We start from the raw sequence: 21,077 nt of genomic DNA, 5'->3' as shown, positions 1-21,077 counted from the left end.
GGCTATCCAAATATACCCAGGTAGGCATTATTTTATAAACTTTCCCTTTCTGAAGGAAACATAAACATACATATATAAAAACATCAAGGTTACAGCCCCAGCACTCAAAGCTTAGGAAATGCCAGAATTAAGTTTGCATGGGCAAAAGAAAATATTTTTCTCTTAATTTCATTCCCAGAAGTGGTGAAACCATTTTTTGTTGAAGCTTTCCAAACAATTCATCTGAGGCAGACATTCAGCATGGAAAGTTTCAGCCCAAACAGTTAAAATCTGGCACAGATTTATGCCACTGAAAACTGGGGCTTATAATGGGAAATGTGAGGCAAGCTTAATTACAGGCAGCACTACCAGTAACATTTATAATGTATTTAAGACTAAAATTTCATACTGGCTTTGCTCTGTCTGTTTTTCTAGGAATATTGTACATAAGCATTTGAACCTTCATATATACCTTTACATTTCAGACCGTTTGTAAGTCTGGGGTCTGCAACAAAACTCCAGCACAGTTCTTTGCATCAACCCTCAGAAACAGGAGGCATTGCTTAGAGAAAGAGGTCTCACTTGTCTGATATGAACTAGGAGAAGCCTTAATGTTTTCAAAAGATCCCAGTGCCCACACAAGGTTCAGATTTCTGTGGGCATTTTTTAGTTTGCATGCCTCAATCAGCTCTAGAGCTAGTCCAAAGTGATGGGTTGTTTTGCTTTGCTTTGCTTTGTTTTGGATTTTTTTGGTTGGCTGGTTGGTTGACTGGGTTTCTTTGGTTTTTTTTTCCCCAAGGCCTTGGTTTCCAGATAAGAGCAAATAAATATTATATTATTTATTAAAATTAAATAAATATAAAATAAATTAACATTATTAATAAAGAATTCTCAGCTGATCTGCTCAATAATTAATACTCAGAATTTCAAAAGGAAAGGAACTAATTTCAAAACAGACAGCTGGACATCCTGATGTCTCAGGATTTGGCATCACATAAGACTTTTTACAAGGGCCTGGAGTGACAGGACAAGGGAGAATGGCTTCAAACCAAGAGAGGGTTGGGTAAATGGGATATTGGGAATGAGGAATTGTTCCCTGTGAGGGTGGGCAGGCCCTGGCACAGGGTGCCCAGAGCAGCTGGGGCTGCCCCTGGATTCCTGGCAGTGCCCAAGGCCAGGACTGGACAGGGAAGGAGTCTGATTTATAAACTTCCCAGAAGCACAAAAATAAATCTTCTATAAATGACTGTCAAGTGATGTTCTGTTCTCCCAGCAATCCAAATGCCTTTACCAGGGGGCTGAATGAGCTTTTGCCCTGAGCTCACTGCAGCATCCTGAGGTGCAGGAGATCTGCTCCCAGTTCTTTACTGATTACAAACTTTGTTTTATTCCTTTCCTCTGGAATAGGACATGGCCTCTGCTCCCCATGTTTCAGGTGTAAATACCATCACCCCATTCTCCTGCTCTTTCCAGAGAGCCAGGAGCTGCTCCAGGCAGGCTCTGTCTCATTCTGCACATTGTCTGCTGCCACCTGTACCATGCAGCAAATCCCAGGGGGATTTCTGCTGCAGAGCTAAATCCCAGCTCTGTGTTCTCAGCTGATTAAATGCTTTCTTGTCAGCAAAATTTAAGCCCTATTCATTTTAATTAAGCATTTCTACTTTATTTGGTGCTTCTTCAGTTTGCCTCTCTGGAAGCAACCCCTTCAAATTTATATGAAATATTCTGCCCAGCTGAACACACAGTGACTCCTTTATTCCCCTCAGCAGAGCACAGTGACATAAAGGAATCCTGTGAGGAAAGGCATCCACGGCAGGAAAAATAAAGGTTCTTGTAAAGCCCTTCTCCAACTTTCCTAAAGACTTCATATTTGTGCCCTCTAACGCAGGGAGGTTTGTTCCACAGGGGCTGTGCCAGGAGGAGCTGCAGTGCCACCACACCGTGGTGGTGTTTGCACACAATTTCCTCCATCCATCACCCCTGCTGGGGGGATGGCACAAAGCTGCTCACAGCTGGCCTGTGTGGAGCACTGAGGGTGCCCTCAGCACAGAAACACCTCGGGGATTTGTTCAAAGCTGCTGCTGAGGCTGAGCTTTGTGCTTTGCAGCATCCTCCTTATTTTCATCTGTGTGGAAGAGCTCTGTTCACAGCAGCAAAGTGCATCTGGTGTCTGCCCAAGCCAGAGAGAGCCACTGGGATCAGGAGCAGCTCCTGCAGCTCACTGCAGGCATGAAAACTGCCCCAGAGCTGTGGCTGAAAGTGGGGGCTCAGTTCCAGCAGAAGAAGGGCATGGGCTGTGCTTCAGAGGAGAGAAAACCCCCAGTTGTATGAAAAATGACAGAAAACATCCACATTTCTTTGGGTATCTGGACCACCATGGGCTGATATGACAGAAGTGCAATTCCTCCCAGGAAAGCTGAGCTGGCAGAGCCACTCTGATACCCTGGCAAGAGCTGCAGCCAAGGTGTCTCTAACTCAGAGTATTTCATTTCATTTCATTTCATTTCATTTCATTTCATTTCAATCTAACACCAAGATATTAGACACATTCTTACTACCCTTCCAGCTTGTGTTTTTACACATAAGATAGACACATATGGATCTTTCCTTGGTTGATGGATGTAACCATTACCCTCCCTCCTAAAAATCTGTGCTAATCCTATTTTTACTGCAGAACCCCAGCACGTTTCTTTTTCTCAAAGCACTGCTCTGAAAATTCCAATAGTGGTCGTTTCTCCCTACCTGTATTCCAGAGGTTTCTGAAGGAATGAGACCTGACCCAGCTTTAGACAAGCAAGAGCTGTAGCACCCAATTTTGTCAAAATGTCCAGAGGGGTCTTACAATATTCAATTGGAATTAAGACTTCATACAGTATTATCCTTGATATCTGGTGTACATATACACACAGATTTCTTCAGAATTTTCTTACACATGATGGGGTAACAATGTCTTCAATCAGACCTCTTTCTGTGAAGTGCTTCAGTGACAACAACAGTTTTTCTTACAGCCACAGTTCAATATAAGATTCAACATCCCTGAACAGGAGAGGCTCTGCAGGAAACTTTTCTGTGATCCTGAACTACCAAAAATGCACCAGCATGGCATCGAGAGTAAACCAGACAAATCTCAGGATGAGCAAGCCATAAAGAAATGCCAAAGGTGCATTTTCCCCTCAGGAGCAGCAAGGCTGCCTGGCAGCCCCGGGGATGCTGCAGGGGGCTCCAGCAGAGCAGTGGGAATGGGATGAGCAGAGGGGACCTGAGGGTCCTGCCAGGGGAACAAATGTGACCAGCAGTGCCCTGGAGCCAGGAGGGACATCCCTGTCCTGGGGACACCAGGGAAAAGGGAGGGATTGAGGGATTGTCCAGCTCTGCTCTGGGCTGGGGCCCTTCGGTGCCACAACATCAGAGCCCCAGAGCTGTCCCAGATGCCCAAAGGAGGGGCCGGGCTGGGGAAGCTCTGCAGGGGCCACCCGAGGAGGGGTGAGGGCACTGGGCTGGTTCAGCTGCAGAGAGGAGCCCAGGGCAGAGCTCAGGGAAGGAGGGAACGGCTGCAGGGGAGCTTTGGGATGGACACCAGGGAAAGGTTCTGCCCCAGAGGGTGCTGGCACTGCCCAGGCTGCCCAGGGAATGGGCACGGCCCCGAGGCTGCCGGAGCTCCAGGAGCCTTTGGGCACCAGGGATGCACAGGGGGATTGCTGGGGGGTCAGGAGCTGGACTGATGATGCTGTGGGTCCTTTCAGCCCAGAATATTCCCTGATTCTCAGCAGTTTGGGCTCCACTGCCCGTTTGAGTTGCAGTGGTGCAGCCCTTGCTCTCCCATTGCTGAAGCAGAGTCTGGGGCTGCAGCCTGGTTTGGGGGGAACCCTGTAAATGTGGGGCAGTTTGGGAGTGCTGACCTGAACCTCACACCTGCCAGCAATTACATTTGCTCACTGAAGCACAAAGGAATTCTGCCCATTTGTATTATGCCATAAATGCAACATGGCCCCAGAGCCACGGGCAGGGCCTGAGCCCAGGAGCTGCCCCTGCCCAGGAGGCAGAACTGCTGCCCTGGCAGTGCCAGCCCTGAGCAGATGGTGCAGGGGCTGTGCAGTGTCCCTGCCTGGGGACATTGCAGAGCTGTGAGCACACCCTGCTGTGCCCTGGGCTCTGGGATGGCCCTGCTGGGGCAGGAGGTGACACCAGGTGAGCCAGCCTGACCCGTGCTGTGATTCTGGGACTCTGTAAAGCTCAGAAGCCAAGAGAGGCTCCCATGGTCAGGATCACTCTGGAGGCTCCCAGGGATGGGTAATTCTGCTGTGGGAATGAAACATGACCTTCTCCTCAGGCAGAGCAGCCGTGCTGGCCAAAAATCCCAGCCAGTGTGCCACAGCCACAGAGCTGGTGGTTAGGAAGGAGCTTTTAAATGGTTTTGAGAGACATGGAAAATGCCACAATTGGGGAACTGTATATTCCTTATGCAAATATTTTTCATATGCCCTCCCATGCCAGGAGGCATTTGATTTTAGGTTTGTTTTCTTAGGGAAACAAGGTTTAGGCAACCACAAAGTCTGCTTGCTCCACCCAACAACCTGTGTCAGTCATTGCTACATCTCTATCACATTCATTCCAAACTGGTTGTCCTGCACAAGGAAGAAAAGCACAAGGCCTGACAGAAAGGAGAGGTTATTTTGTGACAGAGGGATGAAGTCACAGAGCAGCCTTTATTACAGACCATTCTGACAAAGCAGAAATTCCAGCCCTTGGAAACAAATCCTTAAGGCCCTGGATTGGATAACTGCTCCACATCATACAAAGCATTAAGGACCTGCACTAAGGACAGGGAACAGAGGGAGACTCATTGTTTGCCATCTCCTTCCCCTTTTGAAAAAGCAGCTCCCAGCAGCAGCCAGGGGGGTTCTGGAAGCCCAAAGGTGCAAGAGCAGAACAGAATCCCCCAATCCCTGCAGGAGTCAGTGTTTAAAGAACACAACCCACACCTGAGGGGTGCACCCACACAGGGCAGCACCTGTGACCCACTCAAACCCCCTGAAGGATGGGTGACAACCAGAGGGACCTGGACAAGCTCCAGGGGTGGACCAAGGGAATCTCATGAGGTTTGACAGCACCAAGTGAGGGAGCTGTCCCTGGGCTGGGACAACCCCAGGGTCATCCAGGCTGGGATGGGCACCTGGAGCAGCCCTGGAGAGGGACCTGGGGGTGCTGGGGGTGGGAGCTGGAGCTGCCCTGACCCTGAGCCCCAGCCCTGGGCTGAGCCCCAGTGTGGGCAGGAGGGATTCTGCCCCTGTGTCCTGTGCTCAGGTGATTTCCCACCTGCAGAGCTGCCCCAGCCCTGGCCCAGCACAGGCAGGAGCTGGAGCTGCTGGGGCCAGGCCAGAGGAGGCTCCAGGATGATCCCAGGGATGGAGCAGCTCTGCTGGGAGGAAAGGCTGGCACAGCTGCCATTGTTCACCTGCACAGGAGAAGCTTTGGGGGGAGCTCAGGGTGGCCTTGCAGGGCCTGAAGGAGCCCCAGGAAACCTGGAGAGAGACAATTGACAAGGGATGGAGGGACAGGGCACAGGGAATGGCTCCCACTGCCAGGGGCAGGGATGGATGGGATATTGGGAATGAGGAATTGTTCCCTGGGAGGGTGGGCAGGCCCTGGCAGAGGTGCCCAGAGCTGCTGTGGCTGCCCCTGGATCCCTGGCAGTGCCCAAGGCCAGGCTGGACATTGGGGCTGGAGCAGCCTGGGACAGTGGGAGGTGTCCCTGCCATGGCAGGGGTGGGATGAAGTGAGCTTTAAGGTCCCTTCCAGCCCAAACTGTTCTATCATTTTATGCTGCTATTACTCTCTGATTCCATGGCTATTACACACTCCTGGAAGACTGGTTTCCTCCCAGGAGCTCATCAGCAAAGGACTCTTTATCACAGGAGCCCCTGAGTCCAGCAGGAATTGCCCTGCCCTGGTACCACAGTGAGGGTGAATTACCCTCCCTGCCCTCTCCTTGCAGCAGACAGGCAGGGCTGAACCCTCAGTGTGATCCTGGAGCTGGTGTGTGACAATACAGGGAATTGGAAGCACATGTGCTGAGGGAGCAGTGTAATGTCATTGGCATGTTCCAGACATGAGCAAACCAAGACATGGACTGCGAGATTAAATTACAAAGGTGTCAAATTCATGGCAGGGATAAAGGCAACAAGGCAGAAATTGTTGGCAAGATGGAGAAAAGAAACATTACATCAGAAAATGTTTTTAAAAGAGTGGGTAGGACAGGTTTCTAAAAGCAGCAGGTTTTCAGGTGGAAGCTGAGAGTGGCTGAAATACCTGAAGTGCAGACAGGGCAGTGCATTGTATGTAAAACATGACAGCAAAGAGAAAACTAAGGCAGGCCTTGGATCTGCTGATTCCATAGCCCAGAGAATGTTCTGGGCTTCCTTCTTGAAGACAATCCAAACCCAGCAATGAGGATTTTGGTGAGCATCCACCAGGGCAGGCACAGGGAATGGCTGTGATGCCACCCTGGCACCAGGACAAGGAAATGAAAATCCAGGACAGGGAAGCACAGTCTGAGAGGAGAATGGAGGAGGAAGGGAAGGTGTGTGCATTTCTATAAAACAGAACATCAGTTAGGTCCACCCAGGCAGATGCTCTTACACACAAATTGGGTAATGATGCTAAATCTGCATAAAATACTAATTTGCTATCACTAAGTACAAGATAACAGCTTTACAAGCCCCAGTGGACACAGAGCACAGGAAGTTCTGGGGTTTCTCAGCTCCAATGAATGCAATCAGCCCCTGGCTGCAGCCCCCCACAGCAGGCTCCTGTCCCCTGCCAGCACTGGGTGAAGGGAGGGTGCCCCCAGGGCAGGCTGGGCCTGGCAGGGCTGGGCAGGTCCCTACAACCTGCTGGGGATGTCCCCAGGCTGCTCCCCCTGGCACTGCTCTGCTGGGAGAAACCAGGCATCTTCAAAATAGCTGTGCCCTACACTCTGACATTCAGACTCTCCTCTTTGTTTCCTCTCTAGTTTGAGGCAGCTCTCCCAGGCTCACAGAAAGCCTCACTAGAACAGAGGAAGGGCTGTGGTTTGGCATGAGGTGCTGTCTGCTGATACAAGACTGTTCCTGTCCCCAAAACTCACAGTTGCTTAATTATCTTCTATCATTTGCCAATATTTTGTCTTTTGCTGAAGCCACTGTCCCTCTAAGAGACCCTTGGTTTTCCTTCACAACACTCAGCAGGATGGCCTGGTGCCCATAGAGAGGCAAAGGTGTTTCAGCAGGTGTGAGGCTGGGCTTTTTCCCTCTGCCCCCTCTCCACCTGACCCCAGGCAAGGTCAGAGCACTGCCTGCCCTCCTCAGCACCCACCTGGGAGAAGGAAGCAGCAAACCCAGGCAGGGCTTTCCCCCAGGCAAGAGCAGGCTGTGATGACTGATGAGTTTCATCATAATTCAAATGCAGCTCCAAGAGATTCGATGAAAGTGTGAGAACTGGAATAGTGGAAGGAGTGAGTATCACAGAAGATCCAATAGTCAGAGGAGTTTTGGACTGCTTACTCAGAGTGATAAGGACCAGGAGCTTCTCTAGAAGACAAATTCATCCCTGTTGTGCAATGTTTTTGCTGCTGTGAAGCAGGAGCAATTTGCAGTGGGCAGTACCTGAAACGTGAATGCAGCTGCTCCAGCCTGGTGTAACATGAGACAGAGCTTTGAATTTTTATGAACACAGAGAAACAGCTGCAGAAGTTAAAACTCACAGTAATCCCCCTCAGAGAAGTCTTTGGCCCAAAGAGGAGTTTATAAACTCACAGGCTTTGTGCATCATTTCTTCTCCGTGCTGTCCAGGTCTGCTGCTTCCAGCACACACAGCAGCACATCCAGGCAGGGAGATTGAACAAAGGGACACAGCCTGCCAGCCCTCAGACATCCCTGGCACAGCAGGTGCCCTTCAGAGCACCTGCAGGTTATTTGTCACACAGACAACCCAGGAGGTCCAACTTGACAAATTAGGGCAGTGTCAAGCATGGAACCAGATCAGAAAGAAAAGCAAACCCCATCCATGGCAGAGCATGCAGGGCAGAGCAGGCCCAGGCTGCCAGGGGAGCCCTGGGCACCTGCCCCAGAGCTCTGAGGGGCACAGAGGATGCTGCTCACCTGGTGCCCTCCTGGTGCCCTGCTGCCAGCACAGCAGTCACTCTCTGGCTCAGTGAAAATGCACAATTTCTAAATGAAAAAGCACATTTTCTAAATTGGAGGCTGGGCTTCAAAGAGCAGAAAATGTGTGTGACTCCCCTGGGAAAGGCAAGGCAGGGAGCCTGATGGGAGCCTGCAGCATGTGCCAGAGCCTCCTGGATGAAGGCTGGTAGAAGATTTCAGGATCCAGCACTGGCAATTCTGAATTATTCTGAGCAAGACTTTGTGATTTGAATGAAAGCCGTGGGCTCAGGGGTCTGTGCTGGTGAGGGATCACAGCCTGAGAGCTGCAGCTCCAGCTCCTCCTGCTCCTCCACATAACAGGAGATCTCCTACACAGAGAAGCCACAGAGAACACTGTGTGTCTGGTCCTTTTACATCTAAGAGAAATTTATCACTGCCCTTCCTAGTCATTATCAAAATCTGGATTGAAACCTCAGGAGTGGCACAGTCATTTCACTGCTCAGCATGTTTGGGGCTGCTCCCAGCTTTGCTGAAATCTCAATTCCTTGCAGTGCTTGGTCTGTCCTGGGCTCTCTCCCCACTCTGCGCTGCTCACTGGGTCTTTTACCAAGCACTTGCTTCAAGCAATTGGATTTTAGGTGTTAGGAAAAAATCAAAAGAGCAGCTCCAGAGGGCACATTTGCTAGGTCAGAGCTCTGAGAAGTGTTACAGAGACCTCCTGACACTGAAACAGTTTCAGGCAGTTGGGAACAGGCTTAATTTGGGTAATTGAGTCTGGCATGGCTGTGAGTGAGCAGGGCAGAAATCCACTTTAGAGTCCCTAGAACAAGAAGATAAGTCAAATCTACCACTTGAAAATGATTTCTTTCATATCTTTTTTTGGCAATACCATGAACTCCTAGTTAACGGTGCAGCAGCTGCAAAATGTCCAGGTCACAGCTGCAATTTGGGGAAACAGGCAGGGGTTTAATTTGTTACCAAACAAGCTGAGGCTCTGAGCTGATGTTCCCTTTGGCAGCAAATTCCCACATCAGACATTTCCTCAAAGCATCCAGCAGGGACTGTGGCTCCTGGAGCTGCTCTGAGGCAAGGGGAGCTGTTCTACATGGGGATTCAGCACCTGGAATGAGACAAAGTGCCTTTAATTAACAAATTGCCTTTAATTGAGCCCCAGCAGGACATGAAGGGGCATTTTTCAAGGCACCTGAAAGGGCTGGGTGTCACACTCCTATAGAAAAACCAAAGTATTTAGTAGTGACCTCCTCCCTGGCCCTGTGGAGGAGCAGAGTAGACCCACAGCACACCAAATGAGACATCCTGAGCTTCTGAGCATGGATTTTTTCAGATGCCTGATGCAGATGGCTTTGCCAAGAGCATGTCCTGCTCATGGGGCTCCTCTGTTACACAAGATGACCCCTGAGAGTCACTCTGAGCTAAAGACTTACCCATCAGGGGTTCAGGACTTCTGCTCCATCAGACTCTCCAAGCAGCCCCTTGCTCATTATCCATCCCAGTGCCAGAGACACCATTTGAACAGACAGAAGATAAAATTATGAAAAGGATATAAAATGAATTCCCATGGTGAAGGCTGAGCAGAGCACACCCCTCTGTGCTGCAGCCCTCAGGACAAAGTCAGGTAACAGGAGCACAAGTTAGGAATATTTGTTCATGTGGTTTTAACCCAAAGATCCCAAACCCACACAAATCAGCAATTTAATTGGTAAGAATGTGGTGTCATTGCAGCCTCATTTGAAATTAAAACACACTTTGATCTTAAAACTCAAAAAAATTCCAGTTTATCCCATCCCAAAAGACTGTGTGAGATGCCAAATCTTTTTCTTCTGTTTTTATTTGGCACAGAAATTAAGAATTTCATTATAACTCATCTATCCTTACAACTCTGAAGTTGCATGGTTTCATTACCTCACAGATCTCCTAAATTCCTGTAGCCCACAAACAGCTCCATCATCTCTCTGTTTAATTACAAATTACCTGCACTTCCACCAAAAATCTCTCATGGATTGGATGCAGACTGTCTGACAGCACTGACTGATTATTTTCTGTGCCCTCTTTTTGAGGCTCTCCATCTCTTCCAGAGCCCTGAGTGAAACAAAATGCTTCAATTCCTTTCCCTTCCATGCTTTTGCTCACAGCACAGCTCCTGGTTTGGTGTAGAAAGAAGGATGCACTCAGATCCATCCCTGACTGCAGTGCAGACAGTCCTGAGCCTGGGGTGCACCTTTCTGAGGGAGACAATGCTCAGTGTGAGGTGGCAGGGTTTGCTAAAAATGTAGTCTATTAACAAACAATGGACAGCTCCTCTGACCAAGCAGGCTCTCAGTCTCCTGCAGCCACCACACCTCAAACCAGAAAAACAATCTTCAAAATTCCTCCCACATCCACCTGAGCTGCTGGATAATCAGAGATACAAAGGAAGTAAAAACAACTGGTCTGGTTTAGCAGAGTGATGCTCAAAGATGTTTTCCTTGTCTGTTGCTCCATGAACTGCCTTAAATCACTTTTCATTCTAGGTAAGGAGAGATGAGAGCTCTGTGAGCCTCCTGCTGGCACTGAACCTTGGCAGAGGATGGCAGGGAATGGCACAGGGAAGATTTGATCCTGCTCAGGAATGCTCTGCCCATGGGGTTTGGTTCCTCACCCTGCAGGAGCAGATGTCCCAAATGTCCCCTCTGTCCTGGAGAATGGCACAGGGCATGGGGACAGCAGGTGACAGTAGGCATGGCAGCCTTATCACCTCGTGCCTACATTAAGATTAACCTCTGCCAGTCCTTGTATGTACTCAGGTCAGGAACTAACAAGGTAAAAGCCCATGTTCCTTAAATACTAAAATACTAAATGTACCTATTATAAAACTGTCTGGTATTTAAGTACTTAGATTTAGTATGTGTATATATATATATATATATATAATATACACTATATATATGTAATATATATACTGTATATATTAAATATATGTATATTTAAATATATAAATATTTTATATAAACATATACTATATATACTATAGTATATATTAAATATTTATAATGCAATATAATATCCATTACATTATAAATATTATATCTCTATCTATCTATACATATATATATATATATATATATATATATATATACTAAATATTAGTACTTAAGTACCAGACAGTTTTAATGTTCTGTGTTAGTTATACCTGCACAAATGTGATCAGGAGTGCCCTGGAGCCAGGAGGGACATCCCTGTCCTGGGGACACCAGGGAAAAGGGAGGGATTGAGGGATTGGGCAGCTCTGCTCTGGGCTGGGCAGCCTCAGCTCCAGGGCTGGGGCCCTTCGGGTGCCACAACATCAGAGCCCCAGAGCTGTCCCAGATGCCCAAAGGAGGGGCCGGGCTGGGGAAGCTCTGCAGGGGCCACCCGAGGAGGGCTGAGGGCACTGGGCTGCTTCAGCTGCAGAGAGGAGCCCAGGGCAGAGCTCAGGGAAGGAGGGAACGGCTGCAGGGGAGCTTTGGGATGGACACCAGGGAAAGGTTCTGCCCCAGAGGGTGCTGGCACTGCCCAGGCTGCCCAGGGAATGGGCACGGCCCCGAGGCTGCCGGAGCTCCAGGAGCCTTTGGGCACCAGGGATGCACAGGGGGATTGCTGGGGGGTCTGGGCAGGGACAGGGGCTGGACTGATGATGCTGTGGGTCCCTTCAGCTCAGGATATTCCCTGATTCTATGATATATTTTGAGATTTTAAAAAAATGAAGGAGTTGTTGTGGAAAATTGACAGTGAGACAGGATCAGAAACAAATCTAGAACAACCAAAAAGCCAAGGTGGATGTTAAATTGGACAAGACTCTGGGTTCTGTTTTTATGACTTGTTTACCTTTCCAGCGGACCACTTCTCCCTAAGGCTGATTTGCACCTGGAAGGGGCATCTTGATGATAACACAACCAAGAGCCAAAAGAACACGGAAAATCGACTGATGTCATAATTTGGGTGATATTTTCAAACGGTGAACTGAACTAGAAAGGAGAAAAAAAATGATCTGTGGTAGAGATCATTGAGGAAGGTGGGAGCGGGGTACGAGGGAGGCGCTGAGGGAGCAGGGAGGGATGGCTGGGCCGGAGGGGCTGGGGGAGCAGGGAGGGCTGCCTGGGCCGGAGGGGCTGAGGGAGCAGGGAAGGATGGCTGGGCCGGAGGCGCTGAGGGAGCAGGGAGAGATGGCTGGGCCGGAGGGGCTGGGGGAGCGGGACGGGCTGCCCGGGCCGGAGGGGCTGAGGGAGCAGGGAAGGATGGCTGGGCCGGAATGGCTGAGGGAGCGGGACGGGCTGCCTGGGCCGGAGGGATCGATGCGGCAGGACGGCCTGGATCCCGGTGTTTGCCTTGGCACTGGCGCTGCAATCCTGCGAGCAGCACAATTTACACCAGCTGACGATCTGGCCCGGAGGCTGCGGGGCTGAGCAGAGACCGAATCCATCACAGCGCTGCAAAGCCGCCCCGCCCTAGCAAAACAAGAGGCGTAATCTGGGCCCTGGGCTGGCTGCAGCCCAGTGGAAGGGGTGCCAAACACCTGAATGTCCCATATGTGGGGCTGGCTATTTGGGGAGAAAAAGACCCAGACAACAAAAACAATTCTACTGCCAAATAAAAGTGTCCCTGACGCTTTCCTATAGAGAAACAATGACATCCAGTGGTGAGTGCATTCATCACAGGGATTTCCATGAGCCCGGGAAATCCCAGCTCATACTTGTCCCAAGGAGGGGTTCCATTGCTGGATCCATTCCCCATGTGCTATTCCAGCCCTGGCAGACTTTAACATTGTCCTTGCTGCCTGACAATGTTGAAAATGAACCTGCCAGCACAAGGTCCCCTCCAGAGGAGCCAGTGCTGGTTACCTGTTGTGTTATCAGGAGGACAATTAGAGGATAATTGGGATTTTTGGTGTATAAGCTCTTGAGATAAAAATACCCACCTGCTGTTTCCATCCGTCGATGATGGATTTTACCATGTAAGTACTTTCAAAAATCCCATCAGACACACAAACTCATTGTTGAATGTCTGAACAGTCCCAAGACTGCCCCAGGTGTTTCTGTCAAAGCTGCATAAAAATCTGGGCTAGGTCAGATCCTGAGGGAAAGCCTGAAGTTTGGATTGAAGCCTGTGGAGTGAAATGCTGTAAAAGTCCTCAATGAGGGCAGATTCTCCTTTCTGAATCCCAGATCCCAGAGTGGGTCAGCTGAGGGACCCCAGGGCTCAGCTGTGTCACCTCCTGCCCCAGCAGGGCCATCCCAGAGCCCAGGGCACAGCAGGGTGTGCTCACAGCTCTGCAATGTCCCCAGGCAGGGACACTGCACAGCCCCTGCACCATCTGCTCAGGGCTGGCACTGCCAGGGCAGCAGTTCTGCCTCCTGGGCAGGGGCAGCTCCTGGGCTCAGGCCCTACCCGTGGCTCTGGGGCCATGGCTGGGCCTGGAGCAGAGTCTGGGGTGCCCTGAGCTGCACACAGGGACAGAGTGGGACACAGGGACAGACTGGGGACACAGGGACAGACTGGGGGACACAGGGACACACTGGGAGAGACTGGGACACACTGGGACACACTGGGGACACAGGGACAGAGTGGGACACAGGGACAGACTGGGACACAGACAGACTGGGACAGACTGGGGACACAGGGACACACTGGGACACAGGGACACACTGGGGACACAGGGACAGACTGGGACACAGGGACACCCAGGGACACCCAGGGCCAGCCAGGGCTGAGGCCCTTCTCTCTCCCTGAGCTCCTCTCCAGGCTGAGCAGCCCCAGTTCCCTCAGCCTTTCCTGGGCACTGAGCTGCTCCAGCCCTTGCTCAGCTCCAGGAGCTCCTGGCCCTGCTGTGCTGAGGAGCTCAGTTCATTTAAAATCTTCTCAGGCAAATCACACAGAGGGAAAACTGCTGAGGGGAACACAACCATCTCAAAATCAACAGCATTTCTGTTAAATCAAGCTGTTTGTACCAGTTCTTGTCTTTGCCTTTGGTGATGAGCACTTCTAAGTAGTCCAGTTAAATGGTCCATGATAAAATAATTTTTTTTCATTTTTTGCTAACTGACCCCTTGCTCTCACATTAGAGACAAAAGTTAACTTGAGGAGGGGGTTAGTTTTTTGAGTACCTTTCCTAAACACCTCACTCACATACTCTCCAACCTTTCCTTCTTCCAAGCTAAACAATTCTCACTTTTGCACTCTATCCTCAGATGTAAACCCCACCCAGTCTTCCAACCATCTCATGACATGCTTTTGGTGGACTTCCAAACCAGAGAGGTTTCCAGACTGAACCTCCAAAATGTTTGAGGTTTCCCCATCTCTGCACAGCCCTTTCCAAGAGCACACTCCCATTGATCCTGGAGGCAGCCCGGGATCCAAACAAACCAGAACGCCGGCAGGAACAAGTCTGGCTGCTTTTTAATGAGCAAATATGCTCTTGGGAAGTGTCCTGCAGTGATGGGCAAACCTCAAACACATCGGAGGTTCTGCTTATAAAGCCCTTTGATGTGGAAGTCTCAGCCAGTGGCAAACCCTGCTGTTCTGCATGCCCAGGAGCATCCCAGCTGTGTCAGGAGGAGCAGGCACCATGCTGGGCAGGGCAGCTCCTGCACACCCATGGGGCTGAGCTGGAGCACTGCGAAGGTTTAGCGAGGAAAGAACATTTCACTACCAAGAATCAAAGAGAAAAGAGCCCAGGAGTCTGCAATTCAAGTTAACAACCACCCCTCCCACCCCACAAAGTCCCACTGCAGCTGTATCTCAGAGCCAGGCCTGCTGCTCTCAGAGCTGCAGCTGCACAGCTCCCCGGCCAAGCCAGGCTCAGATGATGATGAAGCTTTAAGTGCTCACTGCTCCACAGTGACAGGGAAATCAGGCTCTGCTGGGATGCAAAAATCTGCTGCATTTTTATTCATCGAAGCTAAAATACTTGAACTGTGAAAGAACAAATTTTGCTGTTGGTGCATATCACAGTTCACCTGCCCTGGGGACAAGTCGTTAACAGCCAAAGTCACTCAGCTTCAGGGCTGGTTTTTATTTCCATCTGCAGACTCCAAGCCCTGTTGCTGTAGGTAGGAGGTGGCCAATGCTGTAGAGAGCTCTGTGACCAAGCTGGGAGAGGCACAGACCAAGGGCCTCTCTGGGTGTGTGCCTGCCACCCTCTGCCTCTTCCCAAAACCCTGCACGTGAGGGCACAGGGGGTTTCCATCCAGGCAGAGAACTTTTCCATTTTGCTGGTGGCAGTTATGGAACAAAGACTCTTTTTGTGCTACAAACAGTATTTAAAGTTCAGGACTTACTCTTCTCTAAGTCACTTGTTTGTTGTGCTGGACAACTCCACAGGACACCAGGCTCTGCTGCTTGGCTTCCCCCAAGATCCTCATCCCCTTTCTTTATATCCCTGTCCCCAAAGAGACAGAAGTCACATACATTTGGAGTATCAGCACATCATCAAAGCATTGTTACAAAAGCTTTTCAGTACAAATGAAACTCCTTTTTGCTTTTTTCATGCCCCAGCATTGCTCCTCCCCAGTGGCAGCCCCTGTGCTGGGCACTCCTGAGTGTGCCAGGTCAGAGCAGGGCAGGTACCTGCAGCCCTGGAAAGGAGGGGGAGAGTCCTAAACCTGTCAGAGCCACCCCAGTGTGAGCCACAGCTCTCAATGTGATGTCCAACTGAGCAAGATCTTATTTCTAATTTTAATATTCAAGAGGAACTTTTTGTTTGGCCTGGCTGGGCCAGAGCAGCATTGGCAGCTGCCTGTGGCTGCAATGTCAGGAATTCAGGCTGGCACCCAGCAGGGAGGTGCTGATTCCCAGGGAGCTCTCCCTTTCCCAAGGAGGTGTGGGGATGAGTTGATTCTCCTCCCTCTGCTCTGCTCTCAGGTCCAGGAGCCACCAAAAGGAGCTTGTAGGTCATGGCTCTGCTCCCATGCTCCACAAGCTCTTGCAAATTTTCAGTTTTCTATCTGTGGCTCCCACTCAGGTCAAACAGAGGTCACAAGCAGCCCCAAAACCTTCGGTATCAGTAATTTTATTTTTCATCTGATGTCCCGTGTAATAGGGAAAGCTGTGCAAACAGGCTGGAGAAAGTCAGACTTGGATCAAAGTGAACCTTTCACTGTAAGATTTGAAAAGATTCCTTTAACTTTTTGCTATCAATAAGAGCTTTAGATTGTCTCTTCCTCTCTGATGTCTGGCCAGAGGGGCTGCAGTACCAAAGCAGAAAAAACACTGTGCTCACACGTGTCCTGCACCTTGGACATCCCTCCCTGGGGAGCAGCCCCAGCCCTGAAGGGCTCTGAGCAGCTTGAGGCTGGAAGAACTGGTGAGGAGGGGAGGTTGTACCCTGTCTTCCAAACTCTGGAGGAACTAGGAATCTTTCCAGTGTCAGTCACTGCCCCAGTCAGAAAGTTCACAGCACTTCTACAAGAGAACTGCATAAACCCCACTAAACCTGGCCCAGCCTTTGGACCCACTGGATCTGGGACATGAAGACACCAAAGTGCATCAGTGAGATGAGACTGGATCAGCCCTGAGCTTATAGACTGACCTCATGGCCTGGGTCAGGGCAGATTTGGGAGAGAACCCCCAAAGGGTCTCCTCTAAAAAAGCAGACTCAATCGGCCCCTCACCCAACCGGTTCAGGAAAAATAAAATACCTCTTTGGAAAAAAGTGGAAAAAACCTGTTTATTAAACAATAAACCCTAAACATTTGCTAATAAAACCCCTTGCAGCTCCAAAAGAGATGACAAACTGAGGAAGTCCCTCCCCAGGTTGCAGCTCAGCTCGCTCAGTCTCTGATCAGTCCCTCAGTGCTGGCAATGTCGCAGGCCAGGCCCGGCCCGAGGGCCACAGGAGCAGCTGCCGGTGCTGTGCTGGGTGTTCAGGCCAGAGCAGGTTAAACAGGGCCAAAGAAAAGGGAAAATACCACAGTCCAGAGAACTTCTCTGCCTCAGCTAGCTAAACTAACTAAAAGCAAAGGAGAGCTCTGTCCCACTGTTTGTCCATCCACAGACAACACAGTCAGGAGCAGGAATGTGGAGGAGTGAGTGCAGGCTATTCTAAATAAAAGGAAAGGATGGAGTGGCTGTTATGAGTGCTAAGAGGTCTCAGTCCTTTCTTGCTTGTCACCCTATAACTGTCTTTCCTCACACCCTTCAGATTCTCCCTCTGTGTTTCCCTGTGTGGCTCCTCTTCCCTTTAGGGCTTTCCCAGATTTGAACTCCTTCACTCTTCTTTGTGCCATCCCTAAGTCAAACCCTCAGGATTTGCTTTCTTATTAATAATTCCCCCATTTCTTTTGCAATTCTTTTGTGTCCCTCATGTGCTTATTTCATGGCTACTCAATCCCCACAACACCTTTGTACCTCCCATCCATTTGGGATGCACACCGCTGAACACAACACCCCAAATCCCATGCTGACAGTGCCATTTCAGCAAAAAAGCCTAATTATCTGTTTAATATCTCATTTGCTGTCTCCCATAACTCCCAGGTCATGTCTAACAACACTGCTTCCCAAATCCTTGTTTGATTAAGTACTTGCAGTTTCCTTTAAGACACATTAGCTGCATTTTTCTAAACTGAATCATGTTTGTTTTCTTCTTATTATAGCACTGATCTCTTGAGGCTTCTTTTGTACAAGTGGATGGAAAGATTTCTTTTTTTCCCCTTATTATTGCACAAGAGGGTTTTGTGTCTTTGGATGTGTCATAATGAAATGGTTTTGGTAGCAGCAAACCTAATTCCTGTTGTTATTAAACCTCAACACAAGTCAAGAGAACTTAGTCATTGTGGAACAACAGTGAGCACCACATGTACCTGCAGGAAGTGCTGAACTCAGAGGAAGTGGGCTGGAGGAGACGAGGAGGAAGGCTTTACAGGCTGAGTAAGACATTAAATTCAGCTTCTCTTAATGAATTAGTTGAGAAAATAAATAAACCACTAATCCCTAGCAGCTAGGGTTTTTTCTGTTACTCAAAAAATTGTGCAGTGATTCCCTTTTCTACTGTTGAAGGTCAGCAAAAGGCATGGGAGGATAAACTTGGTTCTTAATTGTATATACCAGTTTTCTGCTGAAAAATATAATCTAAGCTTAGGCTCATGGTGGGGGCAGAATTTGTCCTACAGAACTGCCTGGACACTTGGCCCCAGAGTTTGCTCTTTTCTTGACTTATTTGTGGTCAATATATTTTATGTGTACAGATGGGCTTGGAAAGAGTCACAGCTAGTTAAGGATCATTTTGTATTTTCTCCACATCCAATGCTCACCTTGCCCCCCAGGCCCTCAGTCCTGCTGCCATTTCAATTAACTGCTGGTGTAATTAGAGCTCCTTGTGGTGGCAATGGGGCAGCTCTCACTCTCATGGGCTGTCCCAGGTCCCACACTTGTCCTCAATTAAAAGTGTCCATCTAAAGGTGATCCCAGACCAAATCAGCCACTCTGGGCCCCTGCAGATACACCAGGCAGGGAGCAGGGAGAGCCCACAGCTGGTGCAGAGAATGGAAGGTTGGGCTCAGAGCTGAAAGAGGAGAGAGGGCAGAGTGCAAATTCCTATGGGCAGAAGCCTTTGGTGGGGGTTTAGCCCAGGGCAAAAGGTTTTTGGTGGGGGTTTAGCCCAGGCCCTCTGCACCTCCCTCATCCCAGAGCCTGGGTCAGATCTCAGCTCCACTGAGGAGCCTGGCAGTGCTTGTGCCTCTGCTCCTGTGCATTTACAGGGATGTGCTCCTGCACAGAACCCAGGGGCATCCTCAGGCTCTCTGGGCACCCTGTGCCAGTGCCTCACACTCCCACAGTCAAGGATTTCCTCCCAATCCGTGGTCCCCACGCCCTGAGCAGGGAGAGATGGAAGTGCCAGGAAAGAAGGAGCAGGGGAGAGAAGGAAGTGGGAGGAATTAACTGGGCCAGGGGAAGTGAAGTGGATCAGGAGCAAAGAAAGTCAATAAACTGAGGAAGGAATCAAAGGAGAGAGAGAGAGAGACAAAAATCCTCCCCTCACAGTTTATAGCAACAAGTCCTGGGAGAACTCTGGGAGTCTGCACCCCTTGGAAACAAAGCCATCAATAGTGCAGACCTGGAAAGGCATCCCCACTGCAGGGCTTCAACAGTATGGATCCAGGAAATATTAAATCCATCTGCTGTGGAGAGAATGTTTTATCAATAACAAAAAACCCATTTGATTTATTCTCTAGACACTGGGCCCAGCCCCAGCCACTGAGCTGTGCTATCTAATGTGGTCAGACAACTTCTAGGGAACCAACCTTGTCTTGCCATTACTCACAGTGTTTGCTTTTCCCCTATAGCCTTACTCATCTGATTCCTCCCTTCTTATTATGGCTCTGGTTGGGTTGATAGCTCATAATTTATCCTCCAGGCTGAGGCTTTCATGCCTTTGTCAGTAACCTGAGCCAGGGAAGTGAGTTATTCTTGCCTTTCTGTGTTTCTCTGTCTCAGTCCTGCTCCAGCTGGGAGTTTACCTGGACATGGAACACACAAACTCTGTAGCACTGCCCATCAGGAGAGATTTCCCTGCAGTCCCAGTTACCCTGGGTGTCTGGGCACAGTTTTTTGCTGGATGTCAGGTGATTAATTAGAGCCTGCAGTGCTCCAGCACCATCAGTCCCCAGGTGCTTCCCAAAGCAGAAGCTCACCCACTCCAGTTGTCCCAATCACATGAAAACAGAGGCACTCCTGGGGCACAGCAGGCACACAGGGGGCACTTCCCCTGCACAGTGGGCTGTGTCCCAGGCTCTGAGCCCAGCCCAGACACTTCAGAGAGCCCCTCACCCCCCTTTGGTGCTGGTCTAAGACAGCCAAGGAGCTGCTGCTGTGTGGTCAAAATGCAGAGCATGGGGTAAACTCATTTCACACCCACATTGCACAGAGGACACAGACTAAACCCACTCCTGCCAGGAGCCCCCGTTGTTTTCCTTCACACAGGTACCCACAGCATGGCTCTTCTCCATCCTGGTGGGCAGGAATCCCAGGCACAGGGATGGGGCTCAGCTCTGCTCAGCTGCACTCAGGCTCCTCCTCACTGTTGGAAACAGTTCTCAGTAAATTGCCAATACCTTCAGCTCCTTCTGCTGGGATAAAGAAATCATGAAAGGGTGGGGACAGGCCCAAAAATGGCCTTGCAATTTGTGTTCTTATACCCACATCAAAATGCTGGTTCCCAAAGGGCATGAACGTGTCTACTTACTGGTAGAGAGAAGGTAAAGAAATTACATGGGGCAAAAATACCCATCCCATCCCATCCCATCCCATCCCATTCCCATCCCATCCCATCCCATCCCATCCCATCCCATCCCATCCCATCCCATCCCAATTTTTGCATTCCCCATCTCCAAAAAAGAGTTTCCCATGACAGATGAGAGGGAGCATGTTCTTAGCAGAATTCAGGACATTCTCTGCATCTTCCACCATCAGGAGTTCAGGATGATCTCATTACCTGCAGCAGTCAGTTCTTGTCTAGGTGACATCAGGAGAAAAAACCAAGGATTCGTTTGGGGAAGGAATTCTCAGGTGGCCACTTGTGGTACATTGAATTTCTTCCCAGAAGCAACTACATTTTGAGCTCACCTGCCAGTTTTTCAATGACCAAAGCCTTAAAAAACACAAAACCCAAGCCCAAAGCACCTTCCCTTGCAGAAGGGAGAATCAGATGAGGGAATTCTGGCAGCTGCCAGGGCGGCTCCTGCTGCTGCTGGGTGAGGGGAGGGTTGTCCTGCCCTGCTCTGGGACACCAAGGCACATTAATGCAATGTTATTGTGCTGTTATGTTATTTCACTGCCCCTTGCCTCCCTCTCTGCCAGCACAGGAACAGGAGCATTCCTGACCACCTCCAGCCCTGCCTTTAGTCAAGCCCTGTCTTTAGCACTGCAGACCTTCAGATATAATTTTTTCCCATCATCTCAGCTCACAGAGCCACAGACCACGTTTCT

The sequence above is a fragment of the Zonotrichia albicollis genome, chromosome 15 (genome assembly GCF_047830755.1).
Source record: "Zonotrichia albicollis isolate bZonAlb1 chromosome 15, bZonAlb1.hap1, whole genome shotgun sequence".
NCBI classification, from domain to species: domain Eukaryota; kingdom Metazoa; phylum Chordata; class Aves; order Passeriformes; family Passerellidae; genus Zonotrichia; species Zonotrichia albicollis.
This window is presented reverse-complemented; position numbering follows the sequence as displayed.